The following is a 17,753-nucleotide window of genomic DNA, read 5'->3' on the forward strand; positions in this document are numbered from 1 at the left end:
TTATTCTATAAATTTTTCATAAACACCCTGTAAGATAGGGACTGTAAAGGCTCTTAGATGCCCCAGTCTGACTTCTGAACTTACTTCCTTTACACTCTGCTACTCTCCCACCTACTGAGAGGACTCAGAGCTAGAAAGAATATCTTCATTTACAAATAAAGAGGTGAAGAACCAGAGAAGTTAACTGCCTTGCCCATGCTTAAACTATTACTAGCAGAACTGAGCTAGAACCCAGTTTTCTGATCCTACTTTCAAAATTATTTGATTACAACATACCTTCCTGTAAGGGAAGTAATTCATTTACATAAGTTTTGTGCAATTTTAATGTTTTAGAGGAAACCCGTAGCACTTTCAAAGTTTCTCAGCCCCTTGCATACTATCTTCATGGCATATGTGTTATCCTTTATAAAACAGTAATACGTAATAATGTATTGTCTTAAAAATAGCATCCTTACCTCAATGCCAGATGGAAGAATATTTCTCAACTACTAAATGAAAATATTAGCTGTGAGTGATTTGAGATTCTGTTTGATGAGAAAACTGTTAGCAGAAAAAGTGGGTTTAGGCTTTGTCTGTTGAATTTTTAATTCATATTTACTTAGATAAAACAAACATATAGTAAAGTATGGGATATACTACTGTTAATGCAAGTACTCGTGTACAAAAATACCTAAATTAAACATATATTAATACTTTGCTAAATATGGTTTAAAGCCCCTTTAGAAAATAAAAACAAAAAACATTATAAAAACAGCTAATGCCTTACTACCATCTGCTTTTTCTTTCTACTAAATGTGACCGCTGTTCTGAAATGGCCATACATCGTCCCTACGCATGTCTTACATACTTTTCCTACTCACGTATGCATGCAGTCATAGGTAATGCACAATAATTTTACATGTTTAAAAACGTATTTGAAGGGGCCGGGTGCGGTGGCTCACGCCTGTAATCCCAGCACTTTGGGAAGCCGAGGCAGGCAGATCATGAGGTCAGGAGATTGAGACCATCCTGGCTAAGATGGTGAAACCCCGTCCCTACTAAAAATACAAAAAGTAGCTGGGCTTGGTAGCGGGTTCCTATAGTCCCAGCCACTCGGGGAGGCTGATGCAGGAGAATGGTGTGAACCCCGGAGGCAGAGCTTGCAGTGAGCCGAGATCACTCCACTGCACTCCAGCCTGGGCGACAGAGCGAGACTCCGTCAAAAAAAAAAAAAAAAAAAGTATTTGAGGAGTTATCTATTATACAAATCCATATTACTTTATGTTATTCCCTGACGTCATGTTTTGTTCTAGTTTTCAGTAAGAGAGTGCTATCTTTAGGTATATAAATGATATCCCTAGATGTTAGGGCATATGACAAATGTGAGTATAAGATATGACTGTGAAGGAAAACCACATATTTAAATAACAGATTCCAGTAAGGCAAAGACTATTGTGTATCTTATTATGTATTTTATCATCTTTAATGCAGATAGAATACTTCTTAAATAGAAATGAAAAATTGACATGATAAAAGTGGAGTGGAGATATAAACAAAACCAAGTATTCACACACAGAGAACCAACTGCTAAAATATCATGAAAATCTAGGACAAGGGAGGTCCACCAGAGAAGGGTAAAGACTTCCAAATGCTCTTGGATTCTAGTCCTGCTGAGCCACTAGGGCTATTGCCCATCCACTGCTCTGGCCTTTCCAATACTCCTGTCCCCACCTATCTTACTCTCCTGTGCTTACAAGCCCTCTTTATCTTCTCTCAGCCCAGCTCTGAGTTTTGGCCTGAGAAAATGCCAGTGGAACATCCTCTTCCTTTCTCTTGAAATTCTGTCACCCAACAAAGCCTCCCAATAAGTCCCCTGTCACTGGAGTTCTTTTGCAAACATCCTCCTGTTAACTACGAATTATTTTGCCTTTCTGACTTGTTGCATTATTCATGCTTTTAGCCTCATAAAATAACTCCCTAAGGCATGTTATTCCTTTTGACACAAATTTTTCATTTTCTATGCCTATTTTGTGTGACCAAAACATAAGCAATCATAAGTAATAACTCGGTGGCTTCTGGAGTGATGCTTCTCCAGAACTCTATTGTCATCCCATGTAAAAAGTATAGTATGGATTTTTCAAGTGGAAAGATTAATATCTTATTATTCCTATTAAGACTTGTAAGTCTGAAGTTAAAGATGACAATAAGAGTACTGGTTTATAACTCATTCTAATACTAGAGGAACTCCAGGAGCCCCACGACTGGAGCCAAAATAACTACAAAGTGATAATACACATGTGTATGTCACTTAAGTTTTGTAAATCACGTTTGCTTACATTACTTCATGCGATTTTCACAACAGTAAGAGGTTTAAAAATGAGTGACATGCAGACTATTAGCCTTTTACTTTGCTTCTATTTTCACAAATACATCCTTACAGAGTTCTGCAATCAAAAGCCAGAGAGAGTCTTGCCTTTCGCAAAGCCAAATCAAAAAGATGAATGTATAGCTCACTCAGAGAAACAAACCTTATGAAGGCAGTCTTCGCTACAGGGGCTTACTCATCATGCAATACCTCCTCTTGGCTGTGGACATTTTGATGAAACATTGAAATTAGAGTCAACCAACCTAAATATCTGTAACAATATCTGGAAAGGTGTATAATTCAGAATTGCATGAAGACAACAAAAGATTGGTGAACTTTCTATAGTCTACACTTAGGACTGGCAATTCTGTGTGTGCTCCTGTAACCCCAGCCACATGTAACTCCATGCCTGGAGAGTTTTCTGGAATCTGGGTGTATCTTCTCTGGAGTATTCAACTTGTCTCTTGAATGCCGTACATGGCAATTTTGTATGCTGAATTGTGTCCCCCCCGCTCCAAATTCATAAGTTGACCTCCGAACCCTCATTATTTCAGAATATAACTGCATTTTGGAGATAAGGTTTATAAAGAGATAATTAAGTTAAAATGAGGTCCTAATCCAATCTGACTAGCATCCTTCAGAGAAGAAGAAGAAATTCTAGGGGTCTGAATGCACAAAGGGTCAACAATGTGAAGAGGTGTCAAGATGGCAGCCATCTGCAAGTCAGAGAGATAAACCTTACGAGAGACCAACCTGCCAGTGCCTTCACTTTGGACTCGCTTCTTCAGAAATGTGAGAAAATAAATTTTGTTGATTAAGCCAACTAGTCTGTAGTACTTTGTTATGGCAACCCTAGCAAACTATTCCAACAGCAAAGAACATTAGTCCTGGATATTTCAAGTGCACCAAATGGCCAACTCTGTAATCAAGATATCACAAGGGTCCTGCACTTTCACCTTCCTCATCCAAAAACCCTCAATCTTGGTGCCCAGTCACCCTCCACCAACGCCCTCCTTCTCATTTTGTTTGGTTTTGCCTCATGGCTTGTCAGTCATCCTCTGTACCATGGATTTTGGTGATGATAGGGGCCCAGTAGCTTTAGATTCTGAGCATTGAAAGGAAACAAGTTCTATATGGGCTGGTCTCCAGGCACACTGTCTAAAGGGTAATCAAACATTTTCCATGAATTGTAGCCACCCTCTTACCATCATATCTTGTATGTATTGTTGTACAGAATATGTTTTATCAGTTCTTCAATGTGATTTGCCATGATAAAACAACCCCTTCTTATTATTTGAACTTTGATATGCAACATACTCCAAGAGGAGGTTAAATTTCGTGAACTGGTTGTGAGTAGGGTTAGGAAACTCATCCTACCATACTCACAGTACTATAGAGGCAAATGTGACATCAAATTATATCCTTGCAACTGCTTCTACCAGATTTATGAAATTACTCTACAGTTTCTGATTTCTTCTTACTAAGGTGCTAGTGATAACCAGTAATGAAGGTAAACCTCTGCCTAGTCCCGCCTAAATTCCTTCTCTTCTGATTTCTGTTTTCCCATGTTGTTCTTTTCCCTTTGAGGAATGAAAATTTCTCTGTGCCTGGATCCTTACTTCTTAATCTCTGTTTGTACAGTTCTCCAAAATGTATGCAATAACATTTAGCAATAAATGTCTATAAGCTCTTTTCATCTTGCAAAAACTTGGCTGCCTACAAATTTATCATCCTAGAAATGACATCTGCCTGTTCTATCAAGTTGGAAATGCTGCTCACCAATCTGAGCACTTGTGCCCTTTTCTCCAACCTGCTGGGAAGTTGGAGGAGCATGGATCTCTTGTGGGAAGAGCCTTTCCCAAATGGTGCCTGAGCTAAAAGCAGATCTCATGATGGCAGGGGTGATATCTAAAATATTTAATAACTAGTAAGGTACAAGCACAAAAACCAATCAATACCGACACATATTATGTGGCAATATGAAGCATTTTCAAATTAATCATGAGATAGATTTAAAGAAATATTAAAATTTACCAAATAACTTACTGGGAGTCTCTGGCTTTGTTATAGGTATATCATCACGGTACTTATTAGCCACTGGAGAGGCCAGAATTACATCAGAGATACAACCAGCCTGCCACTCATTGGCCTGTACCCTCTGTGATGTTCCTGACACTGCCAGCATCACCTCTCTATCACAGATTTACAGCTTCCTCCAGCTGCGAGAAACCCTGGTCTTGCTCTTATCTACTAAGCAAATGAATATTATAATCTACAAATACATGAGCTTGATTAGGTCCTCGTCCACTTATTCACTCATGTCACAAAAATTAACTGAATTCCAAACATGGACCAAGCACTAAATTCATTTTTTAAAATTTCATGAATAAATAAAATAATATGAGTAGATGCATAAGTGAACAAATGACTAAAACTACGGTGATTACTAATTCTCTTTTGTAGAATAAGTATGGATTATTCTCAAAATAGAGAGTATTAACACAGAAGACAAGGTAGGGAGGAAACTTCTACCAGTTTTAAAGAGACCAAGAAGGCAGAGAAGGGACATTTAGTTCTGAGACATCAATGATAGGACTGTGTTACAGATTCAGAAGCTGTCATTACTTGAGAGCAGAAGGAAGAAACAAAACAAAATGTTATTAACAATGACGGCAACATGTAAGTATAGTTGGTTCTACCATAAATATTTGTATAGACTTTGCTATTTTCAAACTAATATTGATTATAATTCTATCAGTTTAGCTTACCTCAACCCTGAAGAGGTTTATATTGCAATCATTCCACTCTACCTATTAAAAACTAATTATTTTGCAACTTCTATTATTTCTTTTAAAGTTGCAGATTATTTGCTTATTTCAGTGAATTTTGTTGTATTTGGGCCTATGCCTGGGGCCACAACTCCTTAAACTAACACAAAAGAAAAAGTTGAGTCACAAGCCCATCAAGACCCATTTCCTTATTTGCAAGGCACAGGCTGAATTAACGGGACTATGTTGCCCACAATTAGAGAAGCAATTGTCTTGTTCAATCGTTTGGGACTTCCTTTAGAACATAAACTTCTGAATGAAGTTTAGAACATAAACTTCTGAAATTATGGGCATATTCACATTTGCCTGACCTGTAACAGATGCCAAATAAGTTTTCCAGATAAATGACTCAATGAGTAAACGTGCTCTGGACAGACCTCAAAAGACACTTGGTTTAGCACTAGTTGGGGCAACTATTTGAAGAGGAAGATAGGCAACCCACTGTGAAAGTAACATGCAGAGAAGAATCTGAAAATTCTTTATTTGGAATGAGGGGACTTAGGGTGTGCAGCCTAGTGAAGAAATGTTTTAAAACTTTGTGGGAATGATTGTTGTCTCCAAATGTCTGAAGGAAGTACATGCAGAAGGGCATTAGTGAAATAGTTTCCTTCCACTGAAAGCAAAATTCATGAGAACAGGGAATGAGTCATATCATTTTATCTTCAGCATTTGTGGTACAGATTAGGTACTCAGTGAGCATTTATTAAATGATGAATAAACGAATGAATAAGGTACAAAAGTCAGAATTGGGCTCAACTACAGGCAGATCTTCATAAAAGGAGAATTGTTCAAAAACGGAATGCCCTTCCAGGGTGGCAAGTTTTACAAAATGTAGGACATTAAAATAAAATGTGGATAACCATCAGTTGACTTTAATTCTAACATTTCCTGATTTATGCCTGGGACTTCCAATGAGTTACTAAATATTTTCTGGGCCAATTGGTTCTGAAAGTTATACCCAAGTATGAATGTGATTGATAATCACACAAATTGCTTCACCAGTGAGATTATCCAGTCATGTAGAAAATCATAGTATTAATCCAGAGACCTCCAGAAAAGATACATAAATAGATAAATTCAATCCATCATTACTGCCAAAAGAAAAACATAGGAACGATAACAAGATTTCAAAGTAGGTATTCTATTAAACTCTTTCAATAAAGCACTTCAAACAATGAAAAGTATGTTTTATGTGGAAAATACAATTGTTCATGAAAATAGACAAATAAAAACAACAAAAATCTATCCTATTACAGATTTCTATTGAAAAATTGCTGCAATATGCGGACTGATTGGGCCATTTTAAATAATACTATACAATATATAATTTTAGATAATCCTCTCACAGACATGTTTTGATAGTCTATAGTTTTGTTGGTTAGGATGTTTTAGGGAGCTATATTGACCCTCCATGCCCCAAGAATTCATGCCAATTACTTTATCTGATATCCAGAAAGAAAATATTCATTTTTTCCCAATCAACAAAATGTTTATTTCGGTTTTTCTGATAATAAGAGCAACTCTGTCTAAGTCAAATCTTCATAGTTAATTATAATTGGATGTCTCTCAAGGTCCTGTCTTGTGTGAGGTACTCAGTGATCTAATTATTTCTACTTGAGTAGTGTTTAGTCAGGGTTGTAGTTTTTCTAAGATTTTTTAAACACTGGAATATTTTGGAAATATAATCTCCTTTATTAATGTAAGAGCCATGCCCGTAAACTTGAGCTAATTCTGTTAAGTCAGGGCTTGCTGATAGATTCCTGAATTTACCCAGAGCTTTAAATGCTACATTCCAAGTGCCCTTTGCTCTCAAGGAATCAAGGAGTGCATTAATGTACTTGTCACTGTAATATTTAATAAGAAACCTTGCTTAGGAGTTTAGAAACTTTCCATTTGAAGGTGTTTTTGCTACTAAATAGTATAGAAGCTATCAATATACAAATAAGGCTGAGAAGGCAGGAAAGCTTGTGGATTGTGCTTACTCTGCAATCCCAGTGCACAGGAAAATGGAACTTAAGAAGCAGGTGGTCCAGAAAGAATAAATCTTCAAGTCTGCTGTTTTTACTATATGCAATAGTTGAGATTAACTGTCAAATCAGGTTTTAATCTAGCTAAGGTAGATATATTTTTTAAAAAAGCAATTTGCAGTTAACACAAGCATGTCTGTTATTGTGGCACAAAACTACAAAGGAAGCAACAGGACTGAATTGTAACGATGACAACAGATCTCATTACATTTCATGTTTAACATGTTTTGGAAATCCTTTAACACAGAGAGCATTAATTCAAGGCCTCTCTGTATGTAAATTCAATAACTGATGACCAATTATATTTTATGCCATGTGTATAAATATTTGTCTAGCTCCTCCATGTGATTAAAAATGGCCTAAAAATTGAAAGATGTTCTATAGTCATGTCTTGTGGTGAGCATAGTGCTTTGCTAAGAATAGACATACAATTAACATTGTTTTCTCAGAAGTAGTAACTTCATCTATTGTTCTAAGAATAATAGGTCTATCCCTCTGATTTTTTTTTTTTTTTTTTTTTTTTTGCCAATGAGAAAAAAGAAGAGAAAGAGTAAAAAGAGAATGAGAAAGAGAAAAGTAAAGGGAAAGAGGAAGAGAAGGAAAATAAAAGCAGAGAAAGAAGAGCCTGACATTGACTGGATTGCCGTAATTAAAACAATCAATTCTCATTTAAATTGATTTGGATCATTGCTCACACTTATGGTACCTGGATTGACACCAATTAGTGTTCCATAAATGCTAACTGATGGGTTGGTTGATAACTGCAAAATCTGTATCCATGTTAAGTCACTGTCATGCTCTGGGGAATCTGGAGGATTTGCAAAGACCCTTTGCAAAGATGGGAAAGTTAAACAATGAGCTTTCTCTCTTCCTCTCCCTCTTGCAAGTTAAAGCTATCTCTATGTTTTAAATTTATTGTGCAGATAAACAAGCCTAATACTAGTTTCCATAAATTAAAAGGAACACTTCGTCCTTCCGATAAACTAGCTGTTAGGTTTATATAAAGTTACAAATTGCTTTCACTGCTGTATTTATTTTTTGATGGAATGAAGTGCATTGTTTTGTAGTCAAGAGAAACTGGTAATTGAGTAAGGAACTTCCAGATACCCTTGCAAGAATTATCCACATCAGAGTGGCGTGAGCTGCATCAGGTCTGGTCCTCAGCCTGTTTGTCCTCAGTATCTCTCCCCGTCAATTTTTGCATCTGGTACTTTCTTTAAGTCTTGCCCATTCTGGGTACTTTCCATGATTCCCTTCATCTATAAAAATATCTCATGTCCTTTGCTTACCATAGGTTTAATATGGTGATTATTTAAGCTACGGCACAAAGAGCCTGATAATGACATGGTGTTATCTTTCCCAGTTGCCACTTTTACTTTTAACAGGGACTTCAGTGTTTTGTACTTATGGTGGCCAATTGTCTTGGTTTGCCTGAAACTTCCCTGGTTTTAGCACTGAAAATTCCACGTCTCAGGAAAGCCCTCAGTCTTGGGCAAACTAGGAAAGGCTGTTCACCATAAGTGCACTGAAATAATTCTGTAAAAACTGGCAATTGAGAAAAACTTTTTAGCCTTCTATCTCAAATTGCAGTTCTCAGTTGGAGATTTTCTTAGCCTGTTCTCTCAAATCCCTGCTTAGGATAATCTACCAGGTCTCCTCAGGAGTTCAGCACATCCTGTCTTTTTTCTTAACCACCACACCCTTCAAGAAAAATTTCCCAGATGCTTGGCTGAGTGTGCTCTCTGGGTGATCCAAGCCTCCCCTTGTTTTTGTTTGTTCTATAAGGGACATTTGCTTCCCAGCCATCCCAGTGTTCATCAACAAGAACAACAACAAAAAAAAATCAAAGGAGTGACAATCTGTACTTAGACTGCCTTCACAGTTCCCCACCAGGAAAAAGAGTATTCTTTTTCTGCAGCACTTAAATTCTATAGTGGCAACAATGAAAACCCAAGGGAAATTATCTACAAGTATGAACAGACAGTCCCCAATTTATTTATGAGTTCGACTTACGATTTTTTTTTGACTTTACAGTGGTGTGAAAGCAATACTCATTCATTAGAAACCAAACTTTGAGTACCCATACAACCATTCTGTTTTTCACTTTCAGTATAGTATTCGATAAACCATATGAGCTATTCAACACTTTATTATAAAATAGGCTTTGTGTTAGATGATTTTGCTCAACTGTAGGCTACTATAAGTGTTTTGAGCACTTTTAAGGTAGGCTAGGCTAAGCTATGATGTTCTGTAGGTTAGGAGTATTAAATAAGTTTATTTTTTATTTATTTGTTTTGTTTATTATTGTTTCTAGAGATGAAGTCTTGCTATGTTGCCCAGGCTGGACTGGAACTTGTATTAACTGCACCAATATTGTTTACCATTAATTCCCATACGCAGAGTTTGACTCTTTTTTTTTTTTTTTTTTTTTTTTGAGACGGAGTCTCGCTCTGTCGCCCAGGCTGGAGTGCAGTGGCCGGATCTCAGCTCACTGCAAGCTCCGCCTCCCGGGTTTAGGCCATTCTCTCGCCTCAGCCTCCCGAGTAGCTGGGACTACAGGCGCCCGCCATCTCGCCCGGCTAATTTTTTGTATAATTTAGTAGAGACGGGGTTTCACCGTGTTAGCCAGGATGGTCTCGATCTCCTGACCTCGTGATCCGCCCGTCTCGGCCTCCCAAAGTGCTGGGATTACAGGCTTGAGCCACCGCGCCCGGCCGAGTTTGACTCTTTATCATGCCTGAGTTAAAAGAACAATGGCAGTTCCAGCTGTGTAGGTCTATCATCTTTCTGTATTTCAGATTAATCTGTGGCTTGGAATGCCTCCCATTTCTCAGGCATTGAGGATTTTATGGTGATAGAGAAATAAGGGGGCAGAAATGTTAAAAGGCTTATTGTAGGGTTGTTTAAAATGCATTTGAACAAATTAGTTGATTTTAGTAACAACAACAAAAAATCCTGACCAAATAATTTTTGTTATGGGCTGAATTGTACCCTCTCTCAAATTCATGTTGAAGTGCTAACCCTTGGTGCCTAAGAATGTAACCATATTTAGAGGTAGGGTCTTTCAGGAGGGAACTTAAATGAGGTCAGTGGGTGGGCCCTAATCCAGTATGACTGGTGTCCTAAAGAGATAAGGACATGACACATTGACACACTCATAAAAGGAAGAGCATGTAAAGATATAGGGAGAAGATGGCCATCTTTAAACTAAAGAGAGAGGCCAGAAATATATTCTTCCCCATGGCCCTCAGAAGAATCCAACCCTGCCAAAACCTTGATTTTATTTCTAGCCTTCAGTATTGTAAGAAAATACATTTCTGTTTACTAAGCCACTCAGTATTCCCCCTATCTGCAAGGGACACATTCCAAGACCCAAGGTTGATGCCTGAAACCACTGATAGTGCCAAACCCTGTGTAAATTTTTCCTACACATACATTCCTATGATAAAGTTTAATTTATAAATTAGGCTCAGTAAGAAATTAACAATAATAATAAAATCAAACAAATACAACAATATACTGTAAAAAAAAGTTATGTGAATATGATCTTTCTCTCAAAATATCTTATTGCATTGTAGTCACCCTTCTTGTGATAATGTGAGATGATACAATGCGTACCTGATGAGATGAAGTGAGGTGGATGAGGTAGGCATTGTGATGTGAATGGAAATTTCCAGAAATAAACAATTCATAAATTTTAAATTGCACGGCATCCTGAGTAGTGTGATGAAATCTCACTCTATCCTTTTCCGTAATCACTTAGTACCCATCTTAGTTATCAGATTGACTGTCACGATGTCCTTGTGCTTGTATTCAAGTAACTGTTTTTTACTTAATAATGGCCCCAATGTACAAGAGTATTGATGTAATATTTTCAAAACAAGGATGGCCACAGGTAACTGAACCCGTGGAAAGTGAAACCACAGATAATGGGGGACTACAGTAATGCAGTTTTTTACTAGATAAGCACAGAATATACTAAGTGCTCAAAACAGAGCTCTCATTAAAGATGGATTTAAAACTTTGCTCGAGACAGGAACCCAGGGTGGGTGGATTAATTATGTGCAGTGGATTTGCACCTGTCTCACTGGAACCTGGACTCTTATCCCTAAGCATACAGTAACTTCTAAGCAATCAAATAGAAAGAAATATAGACCTTTTCTAACAGTGTGAAAGGATATTCGATTTTCGTTTTTCTTCCAAACTATCAGTGAAATCTCTTGAAAATAGCTTTAGGAATGTAATATCAAGTGTATCTTCCTCTTATAAATAACCTCGATCACTAATCTCTTATTTCACCACAACCCACACCATTCCATTCAACCTTGAAAAACCTAACAATATCCGATTTCATCCCAAAGAGCATTCCTCTATATACAGCAAATTATGAATATAGTTGAACAAACATTAAACAGGAACTATATGTTGAGAAAAAAATGACTATAGGCTCTTAAAAATAAAAAGAAAGGATGAATTCTGTGACATGTTGATTAGATCTTAATAAAGCTGTCAGGTATTTTAAAAAATAACAAACATGCCACCAACAACATTGGTTGTTGTCCTTTACATTTTGTCCTATTTTTTGATGATGTCTTAGAATCATGTAATCCACTTTGATTGCTGTTGCTGTTCTACTTTCCCCTTGGGCAACATTTTGGGGTTATTACTCAGTCCAAAGAAGAGATAAAGATCTCCAGTGAAAAGTCACATGGCTGAGAAAGGTGAAAATACCACTGAGTCGGACCTGCCTTCCTGGTTTCATTTGGGAAATGTTTGAAGTAATTTGCCATGGTTGTTTTTCACTAGCAGGTCATGACACTCGATTCTAACCTTACAATGTTCACAATCAAGCATTCTGGGAACTCCTCCTCTGTCTGTCTCTTCCCCTCAGCTTCTTTCTGGCAGTAGGTGAAGTGCATCTACTACGTTATAGGTTCTGCTTGAGAGTGATTGAAGTCATAGGAAATCTGCCTCTGGTCCTCTTAGGCCAGGTGCCCGTGTGGCCTTAACGGGGTTGTAGGTGGTTTCGTCATGTCATCAGCAATTCGTAAAGTGGTATGCAGAGAGCAGATATTGCCTGTGAAGTTCCATTTACTTATCATTTGGTTTATTGCAGAAGTGTATAGAAAAGCAGGCCCATTGCCAGTCTCATACTAAGGACTCAGAAAACTAGCTTCTTGAATTGCACTTGAGGGAGAAAGATTTCCTGATGCAGCAAATAGTGCTGAGACTGAGAGATCCTCTCATCTCAGCTTCCCCAATAGCTAGGACCACAGATGTGCACGACCATGCTCAGCTATTTTTTAAAATTGTATTTTTTGTAGAGATGGGGTTTTGCTGTTGCCCAGGCTGGTCCCAAACTTCTGGCCTCAAGGGATCCTCCTACCTTTGTTTGGACGAACGGAGGAAAGATGGTGCACTTCCGGGTTCTTCTTCACCAACTTTTCCCCCACGCGCGAAAATGCAGCCTGCGCCCGGGAAGGTGCAGACCAACTGGGCATGCGCCAGGTGACGTCAATCCGAAGAGACCAACATTTACCTGGTCGCACCTGTGGAACGGCCCCCTACACACCCGTGCCCCGCCTATTGCCCTCCCACTCCTAGAAAAGCCGCTCCGGAGGGACGCCACGCCCGGCCTTCCTCAGTCCTCCACTCCTGTCGGGATGTCAGGACTGCAGGAACTCCGTCCCAGAGCCCCACCAGGGGACTCTGTCGGCCTTCTTTGCCGGAGGCCGACAGACCTCTTCCCCACACCTTAGGTGACCAAAATAAACTTGCAGTTTTGCTCCTACACTTGCCTAGTCGCTGGTTCTTTTGTGCCCGCTCTGGTGGTCTTAGAAAAACAAATCAACCTTGGTCTCCCAAGTGCTAGGAATACAGGCATGAGCCACAGTGTTTGGCCTGGTCTTTTTACAAATGGAAAATACAGTATCCTTCCTTCTTTCTCTTTACCTGATTAATAAAAAGATACCAATTAATTGTTGTTTGTTTTTCTCCCGGATGGATTTAATGCTATCTAAGATTGTTTTGTAAAACACTTAAGAAACTTCAGCTAGAGCAAACGCAGCAGCCCTACATCAAAATTGTCATTTATCAGTCTTTCGAGAGCTGCTGTCAGAAAACCTATTTTAAACTGGATTAGGCACAATGAATTTGTCTCTCACAACTAAAAACTCCAGGAGGCAATTTCAGGCATTCCGGTATCCAAGGCTTGAAGCGTGTGATCAAACTTGTGTTTTGTTCTTGTTTTGTTAGTTCTACTATCTGCATTTGATTGTATTAGTTTCATCCCTGGGCTCCACAAAGCTGCCCCGCAGCTCTGGGCTTTCCCTTCTTGGGAACAAAATGGCTGCAGAAGCTCTAGCCTCATATCTCCTCATGTTCCAGTTTCAGGGTGTCATGGCCTTGTAACTTCCCCTTGGCTAAACTAAACAATGTTTCCCAGGGCTTCCTTCACTGAGTATCTCTGAGTGTTGCTGATTAGAGTTGACCACAGAGAAATCTAAGTAAGATTTGGAAGGTCACTATGGAGCAGGAGCATTGTTACTCTTGGAAGGTGGATGTAGGCCAGGTGATCATTGCATCACTGCATTCCAGCCTGGGTAAGACAAGGAGATCTTGCCAAAAAAAAAGCCAACACAAAGAGAAGACAGAGTTTCCATTGTCATGAATAGGCAGACTTCTTTCATTAGACCATAATCGAACTCTTCCCTATCTCCCCTTCACCCCTTTCTTGATTTTTCATCATGATGTAAAACGTCTGAGTGAGCATTGAGTATATATTTCCTGGGAGTAAACCCATAGAATGGGTTTTTCTGCTCTGCTAAGAAGGGGTGCAATAGCTGGTTCTATTAAGTCATTTAACCTAATATGTGTAAGGTAAACATTACATCGGACTTGCCAATTCCAGATTCTGCTTAAAAGACTGAGTTTGGTAGAACCAGTTTAAGTAAAACCAATAACTCAATCCTAACTAAAGCTTTGATTCTTCAACGACTCACTATATTTTCATGAACAAGTTAAATGCCCCAGTAAATTCCATGTATTGAGTTTAAGTGAGCATGTAAATATTAGGAACACTTAAAATCTACTTCCAGTCACAAAAGGGCAGAGTCTTGATATCTTTGAGAACAGAAAAAAGGAAGCCATAGATTCTTCCAATCACCTAAAGAAAAACAATTAACAAGGAAATGATGGCAGAGGATGAAATGTGCTACATTAATCTCAAAGTGAGGTGGTTCAGCTTGCCACCTCTTCTCAGTCGCCATCTCTTTAAATGTGGAATATGATCCTTGGAAAGAACATCTGACCACCTTATTAACACTTTCTAATTCTACAATGAAGGCAGGGCATATAGATAGCTATATTGAACACATTGATCAAAAACACTTTTTTAAAAGGGAAAAAAATACATTTAACAAGAAATTCAACAAATGACACACTAGGGAAAACAAGGCTTTTTCCAAAGATATTTTACAGAAACAAATGTAATCTTATGTATAGTTTGTAAAATTATCTTAAAATTATGCTGAATAAATGTCCCAAATTATTGTTAACTTATTTTTATTCAAATATGTTTACTCTTTAAATGAAACACAGATATTTTAATTACTTTTACAATCAAAATTATTTTTGTAGGCCTTTATTAACTCATGAAAAGTTCATTTGCTATAAATGGAGCCTTAATATAAAGTGAGTTTTGGTTCTTTTGTACAATTTTTAAAACGATTTCTCCAATAGAATTAGGTGAAATTGGCGGGATATGGGCCCTGCGCTGCTGGGCTTTGGGCTCTGGGCCTCCAGCGCTCTCTGGCCCAAAGTGCTGAACTGCCAGAGCGGCCGCCTCTGACGCTGGGCCACTGGAGGCTGCGGAACCCGGCTTCTTCACTTTGAGTTTCCACCGCGAAGGGCCAGTCGAGGGCCCAGGAGGGAGCCTTTACTACTTCTTCCTGGTTTCATTCATGTTCTGAGGAGGGTGTCAGAAGGAGCCATGGATCCCATAGCGTTGGTGGAAGCCATTGTGGAAGAAGTGGCCTGTCCCATCTGTATGACCTTCCTGAGGGAGCCCGTGAGCATTGACTGTGGCCACAGCTTCTGCCACAGCTGTCTCTCCGGACTCTGGGAGATCCCAAGAGAATCCCAGAACTGGGGTTATACCTGTCCCCTCTGTCGAGCTCCTGCCCAGCCAAGGAACCTACGGCCTAATTGGCAGCTGGCTAATGTTGTAGAAAAAGTCCATCTGCTAAGGCTACATCCAGGAATGGGGCCGAAGGGTGATCTGTGTGAGCGCCATGGGGAAAAACTGAAGATGTTCTGCAAAGAGGATTTCCTGATAATGTGTGAAGCCTGCAGCCGGTCCCCATAGCATGAGGGCCACAGTGTTGTGCCAATGGAGGATGTTGCCTGGGAGTACAAGTGGGAACTTCATGAGGCCCTCGAACATCTGAAGAAAGAGCGAGAAGAGGCCTGGAAGCTGGAAGTTGGTGAAAGGAAACGAACTGCTACCTGGAAGCTACAGGTGGAAACCCGATAACAGAGTATTGTATGGGAGTTTGAGAAATACCAGCGATTGCTAGAGAAAAAGCAGCCACCACATCGGCAGCTGGAGGCAGAGGTAGCAGCAGCTCTGGCCAAGCCTACAACGGGAGGTGGCGGAGACCATGCAGAAACTGGAGTTGAACCATAGTGAGCTCATCCAGCAGAGCCGGGTCCTGGGGAGGATGATTGCAGAGTTGAAAGAGAGGTCGCAGAGGCCTGTCCGCTGGATGTTGCAGGATATTCAGGAAGTGCTAAACAGGAGCAAATCTTGGAGCTTGCAGCGGCCAGAACCAATCTCCCTGGAGTTGAAGACAGATTGCCATGTGCTGGGGCTAAGAGAGATCCTGAAGACCTATGCAGTTGACGTGCGCCTGGATCCAGATACTGCTTACTCCCGTCTCATCATGTCTGAGGACAGAAAACGTGTCCACTATGGAGACACTAACGAGAAACATCCAGACAATCCTGAGAGATTTTACTGCTATAATATTGTCCTGGGAAGCCAGTGCATCTCCTCAGGCCGACACTACTGGGAGGTGGAGGTGGGAGACAGGTCTGAGTGGGGCCTGGGAGTATGTAAGCAAAATGTAGACTGGAAGGAGGTGGTCTACTTATCCCCCCACTATGGATTCTGGGTGAGAAGGCTGAGGAAGGGAAATGAGTACCGAGCAGGCACCGTTGAGTACCCCCTACTGTCTTTGCCAGTCCCTCCTCGCCGGGTGGGAATTTTCATGGATTATGAGGCCCATGACATTTCCTTCTACAATGTGACTGACTATGGCTCCCACATCTTCACTTTCCCCCGCTATCCCTTCCCTGGGCGCCTCCTGCCCTATTTTAGTCCTTGCTACAGCATTGGACCCAACAACACTGCTCCTCTGGCCATCTGCTCCCTGGATGGGGAGGACTAAGAGAGTTACCATCCTAACCAGAGAGGATGGAATTGGGCCTGGCCCCCATGGGGCTTGGAGGATCCAGCCACTGACAGGTATCCCCTGAAACTGACCTGAAATCAGAATCCAAGGATTCCTCTGTCTGATTCTTTGGTCATTGTTACGGCTATGTCTGTCATGAAACCACTCATTTTAAAAAGCAGAGGCCCAGTCAAATGAGCACTGCACCCCCATGAGGGAAGCGTGACAGGGCTAGTGGTGAGGATCAGAGCAGTTCTAAGGTGACTTGTTGGGGTAAGGATCAGGACTTTCCAGTGCATGGAGTAGCCAACCCCCCTCTTCGCTGATTCCTGTCCGGTGTCACAGTTAAGTCAGTGAGGATGATGAAGTAGACACAATCTTCAGGACACCATTATATAGGCTTTCCCAATAGGCCAAAAAAATGCTGCCCATACCCAGAGCTGGTTGTTGTGCTGAGGCCAGTCAGAGGATGCTTCCCATGAGGTTTGCTACAACTAAGCAACCTTTATGTGACCCTCACTCTCTGACCACCTGGCAAGAGAAATTCAGTGCAGCAGGGGGACACAGAACTGCCCAAGCCACCCCACTGCCATTCCCTCTCTGAGCACAAGCTGGGCAAATCACTGTCCCTTGGACTCCCAGGAGACCAGTGTCCTAGTCCTGCTTTTTTTTCTCTAAGTGGCAGGATCAGAAAACCTGTGAGCCTTAGTTTGTATTTTCACTTTATGAATGAGGAAACTGAAATGGCCTTAATGGAGCAAGTTATTTCTTTTTTCTTTTCTTCTCTTCCTTTTTTTTTTGAGATGGAGTCTCGCTCTGTCACCCAGGCTAGAGTGCAGTGGCACAATCTCGGCTCACTGCCAGCTCCACCTCCTAGGTTCACACCATTCTCCTGCCTCAGCCTCCCAAGTAGCTGAGTCTACAGGTACCTGCCATCACGCCCGGCTCATTTTTTTGTATTTTTAGTAGAGATGAGGTTTCACCATGTTAGCCAGGATGATCTCGATCTCCTGACCTCGTGTGCCACCATGCCCAGCAAGTTATTTCTTACAAAGCTGCTGAAGATAAGATTATAAAAATTATAAAGCATTTTTCACACTCA

General features: G+C 40.2%; 1 pseudogene; it reads left to right on the forward strand.

The window, feature by feature from the left end:
* Window positions 1–14,887: 14,887 nt before the first annotated feature.
* On the forward strand, window positions 14,888–16,691 carry LOC117072660 (annotated as a pseudogene).
* Window positions 16,692–17,753: the final 1,062 nt, after the last annotated feature.

This window comes from Trachypithecus francoisi, unplaced genomic scaffold, assembly GCF_009764315.1.
Source record: "Trachypithecus francoisi isolate TF-2019V2 unplaced genomic scaffold, Tfra_2.0 Lachesis_group4, whole genome shotgun sequence".
Lineage (NCBI taxonomy): Eukaryota > Metazoa > Chordata > Mammalia > Primates > Cercopithecidae > Trachypithecus > Trachypithecus francoisi.